Genomic DNA, 17,457 nt, shown 5'->3' with positions numbered 1-17,457 from the left:
AGAAAGAAGACAGTTTGGGTATTTGATGTGCATTTGATATTGTGTGCACAAAAATGTTACATATAAAATAGAGATGTAGCATTTACTGTTACACCACTACTTGTTTGAAAAAGTAACTAGTTACTAGAATAGCTATCTTTCATTGAAACCAGTATTAACCAGGGACTAAAAACAAAATGTTTTTCATTCGTTCTGAGCAGAAACTGTATTTTTCTCGGTCCGGTTCCGGTGTTCCGCAGCCTCTTTTCCAAATGGCAAACGGAAGTAGAGGGTGCATCTGCATCTGTAACTCTTGTCACCTTGTACTTTTTGCTGCCAGCAATTTTTCTCAGTGTGCACTTGTCTTTCAAGAGTCTATCGTAAAATGCAGAGCAGTCCAGTCCAAAATTAAGATGTACGAAAAGCATTGCCTTCATGACGGTTACACTGAGTCAAGATTTATCCGGTGTCCATGCTGCGTTCATTAATGAGAACACACATTCCACAGATGTAGAAGTCCCAGGCAGGCATATAACAGACTCCACAACCTTGGCTAAGACTCCGAAGTTGATGGTCTTGGAGGGGGCTCGAACCCCGTGGCCGTGCTGAGTCCAGAGACATTGAAGCACTTACCTGGCTCCTGATGCCCACCATAAGATTGGTCGAGGAGGGGGGAGGAGGAATATCGTCCCCGCAGTCCGTCGGAACCAACTCGGTGTGGGCATGTTTGTGCCACAGCTGGGCGCACAGGGGCGGGGGGTCCACTGCTGGAGCGCCAAACATGCCAAAATGGGATGGTGGACGGTGGTCGTGACGACGCTGTGCGCACCTGACATGTGACCCAGGGAACAAGAAAACCACTCTTTTGTTGAAGTTTTGGGTACCGCAGCCTCTTGGAAACAAAAGATTCTCCTCCCAGCCCTCCACCAGGGGATGGAGTGGTCTTTCCACCAGCTCCATAGAAGCGGGTCTCCTTGTCACTGGGTCGCCCGTCTCAGGGGCACTTTGAAGCCTTCCTTGAGTTCTTGGCGGCTGGCCGTGAGACAGGTGGTGTCTGCTTCCTGCGGTGGGCTCCATGCCGGGGCCGGGCCACGGGGGCAGGCTGCGGCGGAGCCGGTGCTGTTGCTGCAGGAGGACGCCCTTGGAGATGAGCAGACAGGGAGTGGGGTCTTGAGCCACGTCAGCTTCTTCACCACCGAGAACTGCTGGGCGAAGTCCTCAACAGTGTCGCCAAACAGGCTAACCTGGGAAATGGGGCGTTATGGAACCGTGCCTTGTCAGCATTTCTCATCTCGACCAGGTTGAGCCATAGGTGGCCCTCCTGGACCACCAGGGTGGACATCGCCTGCCTGAGAGACCGCGCCGTGACCTTCATCGCCCAGAGAGCAAGGTCGGTAACCGAGAGCAGCTCCTGCATCAATCCCGGGTCAGAACTACCCTCGTGCATTTCTCTTAGCGCTTTGGCTTAGTGCACTTGCAGGAGAGCCATGGGGTACAGGGCGGAGGCGGCCTGTCCAGCGGCACCGCAGGCCTCAGGTGCCAGAGACGACATAACCCTACAGGTGCTGGATGGGGGTCTCAGGCGGCCCCGCCAGGTGGCGGCGTTTTGTGGGCACAGGTGCACCGTAACCGCCTTATCCACCTGGGGAATCGCCGAGTACCCCCTGGCAGCCCCACCATCGAGGGTAGTGAGAGCAGAGGAGCTCAGAGACCGGGTCCAGGCAGTGAAAGGTGCCCGCCACGACCTCGTGAGCTCCTCATGCACCTCCGGGAAGAAAGGGACCTGGGCGGGGCGCGGCCGTGAGCAGCGCTCCGGGCCCAGGAACCAATCGTCAGGCTGCGAGGGTTCACGGGGCGTGGAAGGTTCCACTCCAGCCCGACACATGCAGCCGCCCGGGCAAGCATGGCTGCCAGCTGCGTGTCAGGCTGCGTCCTCAGCATCAGACTGGACAGTCCGCTCTCTGATGCTGCAATCGAGAGCTCATCCACTTCGCGAACGCCGAAATGAGATCGCAAACTCACCCTGAGACGAGCCATCGGTCTCATCCCAGCGGGGCAAATGAGCGTACTGGGGAATGGGATGTCTGCGGGGAGTTACCATTGGGGTCCCCAAATCGCCCCCAGTGCTAACCGACGTGGCCTCAAACCCATAGGTAGAAGGACCGAAGTGGGGAGCCGCTGGGGTGGTCTTTCCCTCTAACGAAGGAAAAACCACGACCGCAACGTTGCCATGGTCACGCTCTCGCAGTGAGAACATGACCCATTCACAAACGCTGTCTCCACATGGGCAGTGCCCAAGCACGTAAGACCGCGATCGTGGCCATCAGAAGCAGAGAGGTAATGACTGCAACCAGGAAATACACACAAACGGAGAGGCATCTTTAAAATGATGCTCTCCGTTAATGCCACTCTTTTAAGAGGGGAAAATATACTCTTTTAGTAGGAAGAATATACTCTTTTAGCTGCTGAAGCACCCAGGGGCATTCTCTGCACTTCACCAGTGCAAGAAGGGGAGAAGCCGCTGTAATGCGCCGTAAATCCAACAGCTTTTCGAGGTGAATGGATCGGCAAAGTAATTCAGCTCACTGAACACAACCGCTCTGCTCCGAAGAGAAAATCTGAATGAGTGGTTGCATACCAGCTCCTTTTATACCTGTATAAAATGCAAATCCAACTCGCCAATTCCCATTGGCCTTTTTTCAAAAAGCAGAGGTGTTTGGGGCTCCCAAGAGTGACCCCTAGTGTCACTACATCGACACAACGTCGAGTGAGTGACATATAGGGAACTTAACAAGCTTAGTGCTCTATAGCCTATATAATCAGAATCAGAATCAGAATGAGCTTTATTGCCAAGTATGCTTACACATACAAGGAATTTGTCTTGGTGACAGGAGCTTCCAGTGTACAACAATACAAAAACAGCAGCAAGACATAGATAATAATAAAAAAATAAAAACGAATTATACACATACGTACAAACACACACATACATACACACATACACATGGGTAGTGCAAATCTAATACAATCTGTTATGTACAGTGTAAATACAAATCTGTTATGTACAGTGCAAATGTTTTTTTTTCAGAGGAATGTAATGGCAGAAGAGGTTGGATATATTGGATAAATATAAGAAGACTAAACTGTGAATTGCACATAGTTATTGCTCAATGGGGCAATTTAACTGTTCATGAGATGGATAGCCTGAGGGAAAAAACTGTTCCTGTGCCTGACGGTTCTGGTGCTCAGGGCTCTGAAGTGTCAGCCAGAAGGCAACAGTTCAAAAAGGTAGCGGGCAGGGTGAGTGGGGTCCAGGGTGATTTTTCCGGCCTTTTTCCTCACTCTGGAAGTGTATAGTTCTTGAAGGGGGGGCAGGGGACAACCAATAATCCTCTCAGCAGTCCGAATTGTCCTTTGTAATCTTCTGATGTCTGATTTCATAGCTGAACCAAATCAGACAGTTATTGAAGTGCAGAGGACAGACTCTGAGTAGAACTGTATCAGCAGCGCCTGTGGCAGGTTGAATTTCCTCAGCTGGCGAAGGAAGTACAACCTCTACTGGGTCTTTTTCACAATGGAGTCAATGTGGGTCTCCCACTTCAGGTCCTGTGAGATGGTAGTGCCCAGGAACCTGAATGACTCCACTGCTGCCACAGTGCTGTTTAGAATGGTGAGGGGGGTCAGTGTTGGGGTGTTCTAAAGTCCACAATCATCTCCACTGTTTTGAGCGTGTTCAGCTCAAGGTTGTTTTGACTGCACCAGACAGCCAGCTGTTTAACTTCTCTTCTGTATGCAGACTCATCGTCATCTCGGATGAGGCCGATGACAGTGGTGTCATCTGCAAACTTCAGGAGCTTGACAGAGGGGTCCTTGGTGATGCAGTCATTAGTGTAGAGGGAGAAGAGTAGTAGGGAGAGCACACATCCCTGGGGGGCACCAGTGCTGATTATACAGGTGCTGGAAGTGAGTTTCCCCTGTCTCACAAGTTGCTGCCTGTCTGTCAGAAAGCTGGTAATCCACTGACAGATAGACATGGGAACAGAGAGTTGGTGTAATTTATTCTGGAGTATAGCTGGGATGTTAGTGTTGAAAGCCGAACTGAAGTCCAAAAAAAGGATCCATGCACATGTCCCTGGTCTGTCCAGACGTTGTAGGATATGATGCAATCCATGTTGACTGCATCATCCACAGACCTGTTTGCTCGATAAGCAAATTGAAGGGGATCTAGAAAGGGTCCAGTGATGTTCTTCAGGAGGGCCAACACCAGTCTCTCAAATGATTTCATGACCACAGACATCAGGGCGACAGGTCTGTAGTCATTAAGTCCTGTGATTTTTGGTTTCTTTGGGATGGGGATGATAGTGGAACGTTTGAAGCAGCATGGGACTTCACACTGCTCCAGTGATCTATTGAAGATCTGTGTGAAGATGGGGGCCAGCTGGTTAGCACAGGATCTAAGACATGCAGGTGAAACGCCATCTGGGCCCTGTGCTTTCCTTATCCTTTGTTGTTGAAAGACGTGGCTCACATCATCTTCACAGATCTTAAGTGCAGGTTGAGTAGCAGGAGGGGGGAGGAGGGGGGTTGCAGGAGGTGTTGGTGTTTGTGTGAAGTGAAGGTCAGAGTGGGTGTGAGGTATGAGATTGGACCTTTCAAATCTACAGTAGGACACATTCTGGTCGTCAGCCAATTGTTGGTCCACCACAGGGTTGGGGGCAGGAGTCCTGTAATTCGTAAGTTGTTTCATGCCACTCCACACTGATGCAGGGTCGTTAGCTTAAAACTTGTTTTTCAGCTTCTCAGAGTATCTTCTTTTAGCCACTCTGATTCCCTTATTCAGTGTGTTTCTGGCCTGATTGTACAAGACTTTATATGCATCCTCTTTGGCCTGACGAAGCTGCCTGAGTTCCGCTGTAAACCATGGTTTGTCATTGTTAAATGTTAAATACGTCCTAGTAGGAATGCAAATATCCTCACAAAAACTGATATATGATGTAACAGTATCTGTGAGCTCATCCATATTGGTGTCTGCAGCTTCAAAAACACTCCAATCAGTGCAGTCAAAGCAGGCTTGTAGTTCCAGCTCTGCTTCGTTGGTCCATCTCTTTACAGTCCTTAATACAGGCTTACGTAGCAGATTTTAATTTCTGTCTGTTGGTTGGAAGAAGATGAACCAGACTGTGATCAGATAGTCCCAAAGCTGCTCTAGGGACAGAGCGATATGCATCCTTTATTGTTGTGTAGCAATGATCCAGTATATTTCTGTCTCTGGTGGGGCATGTAATGTGCTGTTTGTATTTGGGCAGTTCACGTGTGAGATTTGCTTTGTTAAAATCCCCAAGAATAATAATAACTGAGTCCGGGTATTGTTGTTCCGTGTCTGTGATTTGATCAGCCAGCTGTTGCAGCGCGGCATTCAAACACGCGTCTGGTGCGATATACACACTCACCAGAATAAACGAGGAAAACTCCTGCGGCGAGTAGAAAGGCTTACAGTTAATAAAGAGCGCTTCCAAATTAGGACAGCACATCCTCTTTAACGTTGTTACATCTGTACACCAACTTTCATTGATGTAAAAGCATGTTCCACCGCCTCTCGTTTTCCCCGTTAACTCCGCGATGCGATACGCTCTGAACAGCTGAAAGCCCGGCAGATGTAACGCACTGTCCGGAATGGCTTCACTCACCCAGGTTTCTGTGAAGCACAAGGCAGCAGAGTTTGAAAAGTCCTTGTTTGTGTGGGTGAGATGTAGTTCATCCGTTTTGTTAGAGAGAGCGGAGATTCACAAGATGAATGCTCTGCAGCATTGTTCGAAAGCCCCACCGACAGAGCTTGACCAGCGTGCCTGCTCGTCTCCCTCGCCTGCATCTCATAGCGCGTTTAAACAACACAGCCGTGCCTCCAACTAAAATGTCAAACAAAACGTCCGAATATTCAAAATCCGGGAAAAGATTGTCTGGTATATGCTATCGAATGTTCAGCAGTTTGTTTCTGGTAAAACTGACTGGAAAAAAATTACTAAACACAGGACAAACAAACAAAAATAACAAAACAATAGAAGCGCTCCACATCGAGGCGGCCATCCGTGGCGCCATCATGATGAATCCCGGTTTCCCGATGAAATAGCCCGGTTTATGTGTGCAGACAATGTCGAAGTTTCCTTTGCGTAAAACAAAGACATGCTGAGTGGCTGTTATGTAATATACTTGCATACACTCCCAAGTAATGTCTTTTCAATAAATGTATTCTTTATATTAAATATATCCCAAAAAATATTTTTAATTTTTCAAATATTCATTTGGCCACCTAAAATCAGTTAGTAGTCTAAATCTCTCTCTCCTACATGCATGCACACACTGCATGGGGATGCTTGGACTAAATGTCACCTTTTGCTGGCTGAATGATTTGTATTTTTGTAATGTTGGTTTTTAAACTATTTAGTTTCCTTCCTTTTCTTTAAAAAAAGCAAAAATTTGGGTTACAGTGAGGCACTTACAATGGAAGTGAATGTAGCCAATTAAAATACTCACTATTTTAAAAGTATAGACACAAGACATAAACAATATGTGTGTAAACACGATTTTAGTGTGATAAAATTATTTACTAACCTTTTCTGTGTAAAGTTAAAACTAATTTTACAACTTTGTTGCCATGATGTGTAAGTCGACAAACCCTAAAATGACGTAAAAATGACAATTTAAACTACTTTACAGCTCAAATAATACACAAGTTTTAACAGAAGAATGGATGTAATGCTTATATAAAATTACAAGCTTCACATTTCTGCATTGAAACCTTCCAAAAAGGGTTCACTTCCATTTTAAGTTCCTTTTGCTTTTTTCTTTTTTGCTTTTTTTTATTTTATTTATTTTTTGCTTTTTTAAAGAAGATGAGGGATAAGTAGAAATGAATTTTTGTAGTAATCAACATTATGCCACAAATGCTGCCGATTGTGCTTAACTTGTGTTAAACCCGGAATATTCCTTTAAGTTCGCAGAGTCGCTACTTTCAGTACTTTTACTTTTATTTACTCCCTGACACTGATCTCCACAGAGCAATAGCAGAGACTTCAGGCCAAGGTCTTCCTGGCTATTTTTAACAGACATCTCAATCGCTTATGCCAACGTGACATGACGGTTCATGGAGGGCTGTTAAACTTGTCACAGTAACAAAGTGTTGGTCATTTGCCCTCTGACATTATACAAGGAAGATAGTATGAGAAAGACAAACAGCGAGACATCATCAGCGGCTACTGTTCTTTCCTGTGTTCCCTCTGCTAAAACAAACCAATAAATACCTGCCATAATCAAAGGCCAGGATGTGCCAATGTGACAAATGAGGGCAAGACATGAGACAACAGCTGTGCACATGTCTTCTTCGGTCTGAAAAATACATACGTTGCAGGAACTCTGGGAAATTAGTACATCCCTTACTCAAAGTGGAAGCTGTCATCATATGAAAGTCTCACTGACATAAATGCCTTTCCATGATCAGACAGTATGATGATGGTCTTTTTTAGCTCCTGGCGTTGAGGTGTGGGAACCAAGGTTACAGAATGCCGTGCCTAAGCACAGAAGCCATTCCATTGTTTATTTAGTAGTATTGTTATATTGATGATCCTTTGTTTGGTTCCAGCATTTACGTAACACTGACTGGTGCTAATAGACCTCAAGAGTACCCTCTATGAATTACAAGAGTCTATTACAGTCGCCATTACACAATAGCCCGGTTTAAGTGTGCAGACAATGTCGAAGTTTCCTTTGCGTAAAACAAAGACATGCTGAGTGGCTGTTATGTAATATACTTGCATACACTCCCAAGGTACTAGATTTTTATCATAAAAGGAAAAACACAGCCAGACAACAAACATAGAGCGACATCAGAAATTCGAAAATGCAGGTTGAAGATCTATACAACTTTATTTCACATCATCCTGCATGGGGGATTAAAGCCAAGATTAACCTTCTGAATAAAGACTTTCCATCAAGCATGTATCCTTGTGATTTATTTGTCTGATTAAAATGTTATTTAATCCAAAAAATTACATTATTATTTACTCACCTTCTTTTTGAAGAATCATTACATAACTCAATGCATAAAACGAAAGTTCATAACGACCAGGGACTGTCATTGAGGCACGTTAGCCTGATCTCTTTATTATATGTAGCTATTCGTACATAACTCTTAAAGATGCAGTTTTGCATGTTTTGAAAGACGTTGAAATGTAAAATATGAATGCACTGACAGCAACTAAAACGTACTTTTTAACGTATTTGCAGCTTTGGAAATGTAAAAATATTTACAAATCCTTTATTTTATAAATATATCACATAGATACATTTTTACAATTTTGTATATATTTTAAATCTCTTATTCCTACCCCTACCCCTAAACATAACCACTTTTTAACAATATATAAAACGTACCAGGCAGTTAAATGTACAGTGACAATGGTAAATGGTTCAAATGTACTATTTTATATTTTTGAGCTGTTGATCCCACCATTTATATATATATATATATATATATATATATATATATATATATATATATATATATATATATATATATATCAGTGGCAATTTCTCAGGGCCAGCAAAGCCGTCTCTGCTGGCATAACATGCCTAATAAATAAATATTTTTTTCATCCTTTCATTCTCATTCACCTTTTTTGCCTATGTATTTTCAATCTCTATTCACTTCTAATTCATCTACAAACGAATAGCAAAACGAAAAGTTTATTCAATCAGAATTAATCCCTCAATGCTTATAAGCAAAGCGTGTCAGCTGTTTCACAAATCGCATGCTCCTTAGCCGAAGCACCGCGTGAGTCTGAGCTCCACCCCATCAGGCCTTCAGAATTTCTGCAGAATCCCTCAACAGTGCAAATTAATGGGCATCTAAAGTCAGATTGTCAGATTCATCAGCCAATCAGACTGATTTACTTGTTCTTGGTGGGTGTGGTCTTTAGGATATGTCCCAGTCGAGGCCTTCTAGCTGGTGTTGAGTGACGCAATCACGCTTTAAGTGATGTATGTAATTTGAAAATGAAGAGCGCGAAATCTTTCTGATGAGTCAGCTGTCATCACTGCTGTTGTTGCCGTTGAGAAAGAGATCCTTATGGATTTAAAAACTTGAGGTGTTCTGCATGATCGTGCGATTGATTAATTAAACAGGAAAGGAGGACTGATTTTCACTTCAGGCAAATTGGTAAGTGCTTTTTGTATTGTTATAGCAACATTAGGAGTTTTCTAAGTGTAAATTAGGCTGCTTGAGCATTCAGAATCAGAATCAGAATGAGCTTTATTGCCAATTATGCTTATACATACAAGGAATTTGTCTTGGTGACAGGAGCTTCCAGTACACAACAATAAAAACAGCAACAAGACTTAAAAAATAATTAAAAATAGAATAAAAAAATATTGAAAAGAAAAATAGACATATATATATATATATATATATATATATATATATATATATATATATATATATATATATACATACATACATACACACACACATACACACACAGGCACACAGACACACACATACATACACACATACACATACGTAGTGCAAATCTAAATACAAATCGGTTATATACAGTGCAAGGGAATGTAATGGCAGAAGAGGTTGGATGTGTTGGATAATATAAAAAGACGAAGCTGTGTATTGCACATTAATTATTGCTCAATGGGGCAGTTTTAACTGTTCATGAGATGGATAGCCTGAGGGAAAAAACTGTTCCTGTGTTCTCACGGTTCTGGTGCTCAGAGCTCTGAAGCGTCGGCCAGAAGGCAACAGTTCAAAAAGGTGGTGGGCAGGGTGAGTGGGGTCCAGAGTGATTTTTCCAGCCTTTTTCCTCACTCTGGAAGTGTACAGTTCTTGAAGGGAGGGCGGGGGCAACCAATAATCCCCTCAGCAGTCCGAACTGTCCTTTGTAGTCTTTTGATATCCGATTTCATAGCTGAACCAAACCAGACAGTTATAGAAGTGCAAAGGACAGACTCAATGACTGCTGAGTAGAACTGTATCAGCAGTGCCTGTGGCAGGTTGAACTTCCTCAACTGGCGAAGGAAGTACAACCTCTGCTGGGCCTTTTTCGCAATGAGTCAATGTGGGTATCCACTTTAGGTCCTGTGAGATGGTAGTGCCCAGGAACCTGAATGACTCCACTGCTGCCACAGTGCTGTTTAGAATGGTGAGGGGGGTCAGTGTTGGGGTGTTTCTCCTAAAGTCCACAATCATCTCCACTGTTTTGAGCGTGTTCAGCTCAAGGGTGTTTTGACTGCACCAGACAGCCAGTTGTTTAACCTCCCTTCTATATGCAGACTCATCGTCATCTCGGATGAGGCCGATGACAGTGGGGTCGTATGCAAACTTCAGGATTCAGTGTCGGATTAAGATTTGAAAAGTAACTGTGTAACCTTACGAAACAAAATTTGTTGCAAGCAACATTTAAATTGCAAATATTATTAGATAGCTTTTTCCTGGTATTAGACCTCCTTGATTCTGGCTTTCGTGCGTGGGCGTGTTTTAAAAATGTCAGTTGGTATTATTAGTTGACTGCCATATAATGTATGATAGGCATACATTGTCTTATTCATTGTGAAACTGTGTTTTCTTAATCGCATGAATCGCACTGAAGGCGTAAGAATGAAAAAGCATGACACTGATATATATATATACAGTTGAAGTCAGAAGTTTACCAACACCTTAGCCAAATATATTTAAACTCTATATTTAAACTTTTAAAGTTTTTCACAAGTCCTGACATATAATCATAGCAAACATTCCCTGTCTTAGGTCAGTTAGGATCACTACTTTATTTTAAGAATATGAAATGTCAGAATAATAGTAGAGAGAATGATTTATTTCAGCTTTTATTCTTTCATCACATTCCCAGTGGGTCAGAAGTTTACATACACTTTGTTAGTATTTGGGAGCATTGCCTTTAAATTGTTTAACTTGGGTCAAACGTTTTGGGTAGCCTTCCACAAGCTTCTCACAATAAGTTGCTGGAATTTTGGCCCATTCCTCCAGACAGAACTGGTGTAACTGAGTCAGGTTTGTAGGCCTCCTTGCTCGCACATGCTTTTTCAGTTCTGCCCGCAAATTTTCGGACTGAGGTCAGGGCCTTGTGATGGCCACTCCAATACCTTGACTTTGTTGTCCTTATGCCATTTTGACACAACGATAGAGGTATGCTTGGGATTATTGTCCATTTGAAAGACCCGTTTGTGACTGAGCTTTAACTTCCTGGCTAATGTCTTGAGATGTTGCTTCAATATATCCACATAATGTTCCTTCCTCATGATGCCATCTATTTTGTGAAGTGCACCAGTCCCTCCTGCAGCAAAGCAGCCCCACGACATGATGCTGCCACCCCCATGCTTCACGGTTGGGATGGTGTTCTTCGGCTTGCAAGCCTCACCCTTTTTCCTCCAAACATAACGATGGTCATTATGGCCAAACAGTTCATTTTTTGTTTCATTAGACCAGAGGACATTTCTCCAAAAAGTAAGAAATTTTTTCCCATGTGCACTTGCAAACTGTAGTCTGGCTTTTTTATGGTGGTTTTTGAGCGGTGGCTTCTTCCTTGCTGAGCAACCTTTCAGTTTATGTCGATACAGGACTCGTTTTTCTGTGGATATAGATCCTAGTCTACCTGTTTCCTCCAGCATCTTCACAAGGTCCTATGCTGTTGTTCTGGGACTGATTTGCACTTTATGCACCAAACTACATTCATCTATACAAGACAGAATGCATCTCCTTCCTGAGCGGTATGATGGCTGCATGGTCACATTGTTTAAACTTGCATACTATTGTTTGTACAAATGAACGTGGTACCTTCAGGCGTTTGGAAATTGCTCCCAAGGATGAACCAGACTTGTGGAGGTCTACAGTTTTTTTTTTCTGAGGTCTTGGCTGATTTCTTTTGATTTTCCCATGATGTGAAGCAAAGAGGCACTGAGTTTGAAGGTAGGCCTTAAAATATATCCACAGGTACACCTCCAATTTAGTACACCTCCTATCAGAAACTAATTGGCTAATTGTCTAAAGGCTTGACATCGTTTTCTGGAATTTTCCAAGCTGCTTAAAGGCACAGTTAACTTAGTGTATGTAAACTTCTGACCCACTAGAATTGTGATATAGTCAATTAAAAGTCTGTCTGTAAACAACTGTTGGAACAATTACTCGTTTCATGCACAAAGTAGATGTAAATTACTTTCTATATAAAACCACATGTTAGACCGACAATAATCCCCCAAATGTTGTCCCAACTATTCAAACAGAGTTGTCTGAACAAAAAATTTCATATTGAACAGTGTTGCTGTTGTGTGAGTTCCCCGCATGCATTGCAACATGAATAAATTATGTGGTTAGTGTTATTGACTTATTCCTTGCTGTTTGCTGACTTTTTTATGCTGTTTTTGTTGTTTTTGTTGCCACTGTTAGTTAATAGTTGTGTGGTGAAGTTAGAAGCTCATCTTTTAACTTAATGAAGTTTGTTAAGTGTCAGTGTTATTGAAGTTTCTGTGTTAAGGGTTGAGGTCTATTGTATGTTCTAACAAGGAAAGGGCGTGGCCGGGCCATGAGGGTGCATGAGTCAACTGATCAGCGGGAGAGAGAGATAAAGGGGACCCGGAGACGGCAGTTTGGGAAAGAGAGAGACACACACATGGCCACTGTGTGTGTGTGTGTGTGTGTGATGCGTGTGCGTGTGTCTATATGTTTTATATTGTTTTAAGTTTACTTCTGCCATTAAAGTTTACGTTGACTGTTGTTCCTGCCGGTTCTCGCCTCCTCTTTGCCCATCCTTTACCCGTTACCTGTGTCTTTGTCAAACAATTGTACATACTGCCTTGCAAGACATACCTCTCCCTTCAGAGGCAAAGATTGCAGGTACTGGTGCATCTCAATAAATTAGAATGTTGTGGAAAAGTTCATTTATTTCAGTAATTCAACTCAAAGCGTGAAACTCGTGTATTAAATAAATTCAATGCACACAGACTGAAGTAGTTTAAGTCTTTGGTTCTTTTAATTGTGATGATTTTGGCTCACATTTAACAAAAACCCACCAATTCACTATCTCAAAAAATTATAATATGGTGACATGCCAATCAGCTAATCAACTCAAAACACCTGCAAAGGTTTCCTGAGCCTTCAAAATGGTCTCTCAGTTTGGTTCACTAGGCTACACAATCATGGGGAAGACTGCTGATCTGACAGTTGTCCAGAAGACAATCATTGACACCCTTCACAAGGAGGGTAAGCCACAAACATTCATTGCCAAAGAAGCTGGCTGTTCACAGAGTGCTGTATCCAAGCATGTTAACAGAAAGTTGAGTAGAAGGAAAAAGTGTGGAAGAAAAAGATGCACAACCAACCGAGAGAACCGCAGCCTTATGATTGTCAAGCAAAATCGATTCAAGAATTTGGGTGAACTTCACAAGGAATGGACTGAGGCTGGGGTCAAGGCATCAAGAGCCACCACACACAGACATGTCAAGGAATTTGGCTACAGTTGTCATATTCCTCTTGTTAAGCCACTCCTGAACCACAGACAACGTCAGAGGCGTCCTACCTGGGCAAAGGAGAAGAAGAACTGGACTGTTGCCCAGTGTTCCAAAGTCCTCTTTTCAGATGAGAGCAAGTTTTGTATTTCATTTGGAAACCAAGGTCCTAGAGTCTGGAGGAAGGGTGGAGAAGCTCATAGCCCAAGTTGCTTGAAGTCCAGTGTTAAGTTTCCACAGTCTGTGATGATTTGGGGTGCAATGTCATCTGCTGGTGTTGGTCCATTGTGTTTTTTGAAAACCAAAGTCACTGCACCCATTTACCAAGAAATTTTGGAGCACTTCATGCTTCCTTCTGCTGACCAGCTTTTTAAAGATGCTGATTTCATTTTCCAGCAGGATTTGGCACCTGCCCACACTGCCAAAAGCACCAAAAGTTGGTTAAATGACCATGGTGTTGGTGTGCTTGACTGGCCAGCAAACTCACCAGACCTGAACCCCATAGAAAATCTATGGGGTATTGTCAAGAGGAAAATGAGAAACAAGAGACCAAAAAATGCAGATGAGCTGAAGGCCACTGTCAAAGAAACCTGGGCTTCCATACCACCTCAGCAGTGCCACAAACCGATCACCTCCATGCCATGCTGAATTGAGGCAGTAATTAAAGCAAAAGGAGCCCCTACCAAGTATTGAGTACATATACAGTAAATGAACATACTTTCCAGAAGGCCAACAATTCACTAAATATGTTTTTTTTATTGGTCTTATGATGTATTCTAATTTTTTGAGATAGTGAATTGGTGGGTTTTTGTTAAATGTGAGCCAAAATCGTCACAATTAAAAGAACCAAAGACAAACTACTTCAGTCTGTGTGCATTGAATTTATTTAATACACGAGTTTCACAATTTGAGTTGAATTACTGAAATAAATGAACTTTTCCACGACATTCTAATTTATTGAGATGCACCTGTAACTCCATATAAAAGTAATTTAAATGGTGACAAAATGAAAGTTCTCATATTGCGAATTGTTAGTTGGCTGAGGTAGAAATTAGTAGTTCTCTTAACAAGAAGTTTTGCATTTAGTGAACAAACAAATTCACATTGACTAAACAAAGTAATGTTACTGAGGAAAATTATTAAAATGTCAATGAGAGAACCCCAAAATCTTAATGCATCATGTTGCATTGAATTGTTAAGTTTGCTCAATGATTCTTTTTTACAGTGACTGCAATACTTGCAGGACTACATACAAATACTAATGAGGTAACTTTGGCCAGGTATAACTTTTGTCCAAAAAAAAAAAGAACAAAAACACCATATAAATAGCCCAAGTCCTCTGATGCAAAATGACAGAGGAACAAACAGTATGCATGTTTATAAACAAATTATTTTAGAAGGCAGCACAAGGTGGTCGTCTACCATTTGGATAGTCTTCGCACTGGAAGCATGTCTATGATGCCTTGAAATGCTGTCTAGGTAGAGCTTGCTAGATTTTAGAACAGAGCTTCTGTTTTTGTTTTGAAAGGAAGCCTATTATACCTGCCTCAGTCCAGGATTTAGCACAACAGGTGTAGGGAGCACAACTGGGGTCACATTGTTCACATCTGGCTTCTAAAGACTGGTAAATGGAAAGCAAACCCAGGGAGAGACTCTAGGATATTAGAATATTATTTATCTCTGCTGTCACAAATGTGACAGCCAATAAAAATCCAGGGAATGCTGGGTGAAACAATACACTGGATACACTCAAACAAAGATTTTAACATGAATCCTTAAATGCCAATGAGCCTATAATTATGTATTAAATATATTGCTTTTGCAATTTCCCCAAATTTAAAGTAGTTCACCTAAACATTACAATTAATTCATTCTACTCACTCTCATGTACAGTTTAAATATCCAGAATAGAGAATGAGAGCCACTGTCGAGGTGGGTATTTTCGGGTTGTCTGTTTCTCATACAAAGCCAGACTGAACTCATGAATTTTACGTGACCGTGGCAACATTTTTGCAAAACCATATTACTGCAGTTTCCCAGTAAAATGTCCAGCAGGGGCTGCTGAAAGCAAGTGAAGGTTACTGAATAAAACTTACCTCCCTAACCTAAAACATCAACCTAAATCTAACCAATAGTGTTTTAAAAACAAATGATAGGTGAACAAAACAGACATCCTTACCCTAAACCGACACCTAAACCTAACTGATAGTGAGCAAAAACAAAATGCAAAATGAAAAGCACATTTTCTGAAGCAACCATGTCATTTCATGTTGCTTCTATGATACTCTCATCTCACATTTCAGTTTGTGTGTTTGGCTGGGCTTGAACAGTGGGTTTCTGAGATCAAAGTCCAAAACTCTCTGAGGTGAGCTTACACAGAAGCTAATCACGACAGAATAAGTGGGTAAATGTAGGTGGGTCTGTATTACAAGCTGTAATATACGTTAAAATATAGTTTTTCAAATGATGCATTAGAGTAAAACTGTTTCGATATCATAACATAGCAGCGTGTGAGTAATAGAGCAAAAAATAAGTGTTTATTAAGTCATACAACAGTTGTTGTAGCACCTCTAGTGTTAATTTCACCACAAAAACTACGATGCAGAATGTGTCACGTAAAATTCAGTTTGCAAAAATTTAGTTATAATAACATTTCATTCTATGAGACTAGTTGCACAAAGCCATTACAAGAATTCAGAGGACTTAGGATATAGCAGGGGTAGGTAAAAATATAGATTTTCCGATGCATCACGATCTTCATTTGTACAATGTCGATATCGATTCTTAAATTGCAAGATCGATCTTTTACTCTTTGCTCAACCCTCCACTTCAATGATATGAAATCACTCACATTTGCAACCAAATTTTGCGCAATGCGACTAAAATGTGTATATTTGGCAACTGGCTTGTAAATGTTCATATTTCACTCACCAGTGATTGTGTGGTATAGTGGTGAAATATTCAGCAGTGAGATCCTTTCACTGCATGTTGAGAGTAAAAGATGTTCTGTGTAATGTGTGTCAAAAGACGAGATCCACGTGACCCATTTGTCATTGAATACTGTCTCTTTTAATTCCTTAATTTCTGTTATCTACAGTAAGTTGTTGAGAAATTCTAATCATGCATGGCACAGAAAAGATAAAGCTTCTCAAGTCTCTAGTTAACGTGCTCTTCTACAGACGCTCTTTACAGAAATGCCGGTTTTGTTAAAGAGATACCAGTTTTAGCACATGTTCAAGAAATCAATGTAAATACTTGTAAAAAGTACCAATTATGCAATTAAACAATAAACGTAACAAAAAATAATATATGAAATATAATATAGTATTTATTGATTGAACACATGCATTTGGTGATTTTTAAAAAGCCAAAACATGACCAAAATTATGAAAAAATAATAAAATATAATTAGCAAAATTTATATTTTTGTAATGTACAAAGTTAGAAGGTCCCCTGCATAATTAACAGTATTAGCTGGAAAATAATTTATTTCATATGTAAGCAAATATATATTATACATAACAGAAATATACCCATATGAATCAATACCCAGCCCTATAGGATATAGTTCATAGATTGAATGGACTATTTTTTTCAATCTTTGTTCTCTTGTCATTGATCTATGGTCACAGTGTCAGTGCTGGACTGAGATGTTACCTTGAACTTGATATCCTCTTTTTCCATTTTAAAGGAGGTTGTGACCTCACAGAAGTTCACATCAGGGATTTGGTGAGATGAGGAATGTGAGATACTTTCTGAAATCTTAAGAACCCAGAACTAGAGCGAAGACAGAGGTGAACTAGAGGACCATGCTAAGAAATGGATGTCATTAGCCCCGAAGGGCTTCAAAACCATTTCCCATTAAGAAACTTGCCAGATTTCCACCGTTAGGCAAAAACAATCAAGTGCATCTGAAGAGTTTGAAGTGTCAGGGCATGTTCACGGATGGGTGTGCTTCGT

Source organism: Myxocyprinus asiaticus, chromosome 27 (genome assembly GCF_019703515.2).
Source record: "Myxocyprinus asiaticus isolate MX2 ecotype Aquarium Trade chromosome 27, UBuf_Myxa_2, whole genome shotgun sequence".
Lineage (NCBI taxonomy): Eukaryota > Metazoa > Chordata > Actinopteri > Cypriniformes > Catostomidae > Myxocyprinus > Myxocyprinus asiaticus.
The sequence above is the reverse complement of the archived record's forward strand: the minus strand, read 5'-3'. Positions refer to the sequence as shown.